This window comes from Carlito syrichta, unplaced genomic scaffold, assembly GCF_000164805.1.
Source record: "Carlito syrichta isolate Samal-C Ts95f unplaced genomic scaffold, Tarsius_syrichta-2.0.1 Scaffold308158, whole genome shotgun sequence".
Lineage (NCBI taxonomy): Eukaryota > Metazoa > Chordata > Mammalia > Primates > Tarsiidae > Carlito > Carlito syrichta.
The window spans coordinates 449,068-455,754 of NW_007252254.1; positions in this window are offsets into that span (position 1 = coordinate 449,068).

Below are 6,687 nucleotides of genomic sequence, written 5' to 3' on the forward strand. Positions count from 1 at the left end.
CTACCACGCCCGGCTGATTTTTTTATTTATTGTAGAGATGAGGTCTCGCCAAGTTGCCCAGGCGGGTTTCGAACCCGCAGACTCAGGTAATCCACTCACCTTGGCCTCCCAAAGGCGCAGGATTACAGGCTGAGCCACCGAGCCCGGTTAGATTTCATGTTTCAAAAATGAATCTCTGAGGTGGTATTACTATCCCTGTACTACAAGCATTTTAGTAATGTTCAACTTTCTTAGAGGAGATTCTTGTCATCTCTTCTATATTGATAGCCAGTGTATGTATTGTTGGCGAAAGGATTCAACATGGTGTTTGTCTCTGTCTCTCTGTCTCTCTCTCTCTCTCTCTCTCTCGACAAGGTCTTGCTCTGTCACCCAGACTGGAGTGCAGTGGAACGATCATACAATCATATCTCACTGTATTCCTGAATTCCTGGGTTCAAGTGATCCTCCTGCATCAGCTTCCTGAAACATGATGCTTCTAACAAGCTGGGAATGTGGGGGTCAGAGGCTATCTTCCTTGGCTTGTTTCTTTGATCTTCAAGGAGATGATAGAATTTCTCCTAGGCACTACTATCTTCTCCCGTTAAGAATAATACTTGCAATCAGTTGGGCATGGTAGCGCATGCCTGTAATTCCGGCTACTCAAAGGCTGAGGTGGAAGGATCGCCGGAGCCCAGCAGGCGAGGCTGCGGTGGCCGGGAGTGGCCGCTGCACTCCAGTCTGGGCGATCGAGTGAGACTCCAACTCAAAAAAAAAAAAAAAAAGAATAATACTTGCCTGAGCCTGCAGGTTTGAGACCCGCCCGGGCAACTTGGTGAGACCTCATCTCCACAATAAATCAAAAAATTAGCCGGGCGTGGTAGCATGTGCCTGTAGTTCCAGCTACTCGGAAGGCTGAGGTGGAAGGATCGCCAGATCCCAGCAGGTCGAGGCTGCGGTGCCCGGGAGCGGCCACTGCACTCCAGTCTGGGCAATGGAATGAGACTCCAACTCCAAAAAAATAAATAAATAAAAATAAAAATAATACTTAGCCGGGCTTGGTGGCTCAGCCTGTAATCCCGTGCCTTTGGGAGGCTGAGGTGAGTGGATTGCCTGAGCCCGCGGGTTCGAGACCCACCTGGGCAACTTGGCGAGACCTCATCTCTACACTAAATCAAAAATTAGCCGAGTATGGTAGCGCATGCCTGTAGTTCCAGCTACTTGGAAGGCTGAGGCGGAAGGCTCGCCGGTGCCCAGCAGATGAGGCTGCGGTGGTTTGGGAGCGGCCACTGCACTCCAGCCTGGGGCGACAGAGTGAGACTCCAACTCAAAAAAAAAAAAAAAAAAAGAATCATACTTTTAGCCGGGTGTGGTAGCACGCACCTGTAGTTCCAGCTACTTGGAAGGCTGAAGCGGAAGGATCGCTGGAGCCCAGCAGGTCTAGGCTGCGGTGGCTGGGAGTGGCCACTGCACTCCAGTCTGGGCGACAGAGTGAGACTCCAACTCAAAAAAAAAAAAAAGAATAATACTTAAAGCTTATTGAGTATGGATCAACTTATCTCTTTATTATTAGTTAATTCTCACAATACTATAATGTAGGTATTATTAATAATTCCTTTTTGCAGATGAGAACACGAACACACAGAGGTCAAGTAACTTGCCTGAAGTCACAGAGTTAGTAAGAGGCAGAACTGGAGAAGACTAGCAGCAGAACTCACCCTCTTAACCACACCACTGGTTGTGTGTCAGGCTGTGAGGGTTGAGGCTGTTTGTCTTAGGTTGAGATAGTGTATTAGTAAGAATGTTTTTGACTGCAAGCAATAGAAGTGCAACGTGAGCTACCATAGGGGAAATGGGGAAGTTATTATCTGGATTCAGGGGGTTGCACAGATTTGCAGCAGGGATGTGGCTGGATCCCAGAAATCACTGCAACCAGGATGCAGAACTAGCTCTCAGCCCTTTGCATCTGCGTTGCTCTGTCAGTTGCTGTTTCCTTTTCCTCTTGTCTTGTAGCCCAGCTCTTTGTTTGCCAACTGTCTCATCCTCGTGGTTAAGAAATGGTTCCTCCTACGGCTCCCCAGTACAAGCAAGCAACCAAACAGAGCTGGCTTCTCTGAGCTCCAGTTCTCTCTCCTGGGAGAGGACTCTGGTAGACTAACAGGTGCCCATGTCTAAGAATCTATGTGGCAAAGGGGTAGGTCAGTCTTCTAGGAAGGCTTCCTTTCAACGGAGGGGATTGGACTCTTGTCAAAGTGTCTGCATGGATAAATGGAGCAGTTACCAGAAGAGACATGTAGAACACATCTTTTGTCTGGACTGCCCATCGCCCCTCCACTTGTTCTTTTGATTACGTATTCTGCTCTCCCAGCTGCATTCATGATGTTTCTTCATCCCTTCCTGCAATATATTGGTCCTAGGTATGGGCATAAAAACCTTTCTCAATCACTAGCCTCTACAGACATTTTTAAAGTGGATTTGGGGTATAGGAGTGCTTTTCTTCTTTGGTTATGAAGTCTGAGGACGTGTATCCAGATCTGCCAGTGGCCATGTCCCCTGTTTCATGGAAAGTTGAGTCTGAAACAAGAGCAATCCCACAGGGAGGAGTAGAGATGAGAAACCAAGAGTCCTGATGGAGTTAGAGTCCCTGGTTCCAGCCACTCCTGAAACTAGTTCAGCCCTACTGTCCTCCCAGGACTTGAGTCAACAAATTTTGGCATTTCACTTAAGCTGGTTTATATTTTCACTTGCCACCCAAGAATAATATGGGCAGGCAAGACTGAAAAAAGACTAGGACTGTGCAGTCAAAACGGTAGTCACCAAGTCAGACTTTTCCACTTTAAAATATTGACAAGCAGAGAGAGTCAGTCTGCTGCTCTGATCTCCATGAGCTTTTTGGTTAACCAGCAATCCATGTTCAAGCTTGTTGGGAAGTTTCTGGATCTGAGATCTCATTAACTTCTGAATAAGTTAAGCTCTGTTCTCAATAGTATCTGCGGATGAGAGAAATGTTGAATTAAAAAAAAAAATCACAACCCACAAGTTACAATTAGAAATATTATAATAAACATAGAATATTAGAAAATGCTGTTGTTGCCATATGTCAGAACTATTTTCTCTCTTCACCCTAAAGAGAAAATGAACGGACACCATTCCAAAAAGCACTGTTCAAATGACTCATGAGGTATTAATAGCTCGGCAGCATTCTAACCAATACTGCATTCTCAGGCAGTAGAACCAGAAAGGACCCTGCACTGGAATAGGATTTTGATTCAATAAGTAAATAAATAGTCTATGTCACGAAATATGGTTCTTTGCTTAGGTATTAAGTTGGCATTTTGTCTTTAAGAAGGCCTAAAATGGGAAAGCAGTTGTGCAATTTGCTCTATAAATCTGAATGCTCTGGCACTTTGCCTCCAGAAAACTGATTCCCAAATCAGAAGGAGCCATCCAGGGACACATCTTCCTGAGAGGTGGGAATCCAGGATTGGCCACTGTATAGCCTATGCCTTCTTGTGCATTTCAGCTTTTTTTGTCCTGAAACTCTTCTTTCCAATAAGGAATTTTTTTTTAGATCCCAAAGTACATGCCGGACCCCAGTCTCTTTTTAAGTTTACCCACAGCTAAAGTTTCCTTAGAAATCTTTGTGTATCTCTCTTAATTTTGTCAAAGAGTCTGAATGGATAAATGCAGGGTAACTCCAGCATAGCCATTGTTCTCCTGGAAATGTGGGACAGTCCAGTCTAAGGCAGAGTGATTTAGCCTGTGAAACATAGGAAGGACCTTGGAAAATATTCAATAGCCCTTCCCTTCAGGTTCCAAGGATGTAGCCCAGCCCTTAAAGAGTACACATTGAGGTGGAGATTCAGGAGTGGTTTCTCTGGTCTCTCCAACTTGCCTCTGAGATCTCTCAGGGACCTGGGTACTGCCCTAGACCTTGGGGTTGCACCACGTGGTCACACCCGGTGGGCAGAGTAGCCTACACTCTCTCCCCTACACAACCTCTTCCTCAACTCTCCCCTTTGCTTCCTCCTCTTATTTTCTTTAGTTATCTTTACCACTTTTCCCTTTAAGACCCCATCTCCTCAGTGTCCAACATGACCCCCACCCCCTTGAAGTTTAAAGTTGTCTGTCATTCTCTGTTCCATCCATTTACTCAGTTGGGGTGTGTGTATTGGGAGCCAGAGGAAATGACCTTTAAGGTCTGGTCAGGAAGTAGGATAGTGGGGAAGTATCTAAAAGATAATCAGCCCTTTGATTCTTGCTAGGGACTCTCTTGTGCTTTATTTATTTATTTATTTATTTATTTATTTATTTATTTTTTAGTTGGAGTCTCACTCTGTCGCCCAGACTAGAGTGCAGTGGCCGCTTCCAGCCACCGCAGCCTTGACCTGCTGGGTTCTGGTGATCCTTCCGCCTCAGCCTTCCAAGTAGCCAGAATTACAGTCATGCGCTACCACGCCCGGCTGATTTTTTGATTTATTATAGAGATGAGGTCTCGCTGCCCAGGCGGGTCTCGAACTCGCGGGTTCAGGCAATCCACTCACCTCAGCCTCCCACTCTTGTGCTTTATTAAGCGATAAGAATATCTTTCTCCTTGTAAGTCTTGGCTTCTGTGACAGCCCCAGCCCCCACCCCACACCCATAACCTTAACCTTGAAAGCTACTAAATTCAGGAGATGAGAATAAGAAGAAAACATGCATCCTCTCACACAAGCAAAAGTTAAAGTAAGTTATTGTCTGCAGATTTGTGAACCTGAGCATCAGTGGATAATTAAATTGATAATTTACTCTGGGTATTAGCCTGAAGTCAGAATTCTTGTGTCAGCAGTGTTTACTGCTTGTAGAAGTTAGGATGATTTCAGCTTCAAGAAACAGTAACCTTGTAATTTAAACCAGGGTTTGGCAAAATATGGCCCACAGGCCAAATCCAGATAGCTATCTATTTTTGTAAAGCCCCCTCAAACTAAGGAGAGTTTTTATATTTTCTAATGTAAAATATAAAATGAGGCCGGGCTCGGTGGCTCAGCCTATAATCCCAGCACTTTGGGTGACCGAGGTGAGTGGATTGCCTGAGGCCGTAGGTTTGAGACCCGCCTGGGCAACTTGGCGAGACCTCTTCTATACAATAAATAAAAAAATCAGCTGGGTGTGGCAGCGCATGCCTGTAATTCTGGCTACTCGGAAGGCTGAGGTGGAAGTATTGCCGGAGCCCAGCAGGTCGAGGCTGCGGTGGCTGGGAGTGGCCACTGTACTCCAGTCTGGGTGACAGAGTGAGACTCCAACTCAAAAAAAAAAAAAAAAAACCAAAAATAAATAAATAAATAAAATGACTACTAACTTTTTTAGAAGAGTTGCTTGATTTTGCCTCTTAACCTGCAAAGCTTAAATTATTTATTATTTATCTGGTCCTTTACAGAAAATTCACTGGCCCCAGAATTCATCTTTAAAGATATTTATTAGCCAGGCTCTGTAGTACACAGCTGCAATTCCAGCAACTTGGGAGGCTGAGGCAGAAGGATTGATTGAACCCAGGAGTTCAGGACCAGCCTGGACAACACAGCAAGATCACATCTCAAAAAAAAGAAGAAAAGAGATGTTTATTATTTCACATCACAGAGAGTCCCAGGGTAGGGCAGGCTTCAGAGTTGGCTGTGGCTACAGTGAATGGACTACACTGCCCCATCCAGGGCCACGGTTCTTTCCATCTCTCTGCTATGCCCTTAGTGGTGGAATCATCTTCACACTAATGGCAAATGACTGTGGTAGTTCCACACAGTATGTTCAAATCCAGAAATAACCTGAAGAGGTTCACTTTTTCTTAGTAATGTGAAAACTTTCCCCAGAAGCCTCCCCAGTAGATATCCTCGTACATCTCATTGGCCAATATAGGGTCACATGTTCATTTCTGGCAAGGGGAGTGGCATCACCTTTGGACTCATCTGGTTCACCCTTCAGCTGGAGGGGTAAGGTCGACTTCCCCTGAGGATTGTGACTGAGTGGGAAAGGAGTGAGTACCAGTGGTAGCTCATATCCTAAACTCCCCCTAACCCAGCAAGCCAAAGTGTGCCTCCTGGTAATCCCTGGATTGAGTCTGGGCTGCTCCTGTGTAACTAATAAAATGTGGTAGAAATGTCACTGCACAACATCCAAGTCTAGGTTATAAGAATCTGCATAGCGTCTGCTTGGTCTCTTGGAATGCCTGCTCTATGGAAGCCAGCCACTATCTACAGAGCTCAACGACTGCTGGGAGACCACCATGCTATCAGGAAGCCCAAGCTGGAGAGGCTGTGTGGTGAGGAGGGGGAGGGGAGAGAAGAAGAGAAAGAGGTATGCCCGGTCAGTTCTATTGTTTCAGACTTGTGAATTAAGAAGCCATCTGTGGAGGCTTCCAATTCAGCCCCAGTTGCCATCTGACCGCAACTGCATGACACAAAGAGCCACTCAACTGAGCCCAGTCAGTCACATAATTACAAGAGGGTAGAATACGTTGTTTTAAGTCTTGGAGTGGCTTGCAATGCAATGATATCTGAACAAAATTGGGGTTCTCTCAGGAGAGAAGCAGGAAATGCCTGCTGGGCATGCTGCCAATGGAGTCCCCTTCCCTTTATTGGGAGTGTACATAGAACACCATGTTATTATTGGATAACTATCTGATGAGTGTAGAGCCAATACAATGTAAAGGCCTTAAGGTGAGGTAACTTTATATTTTTA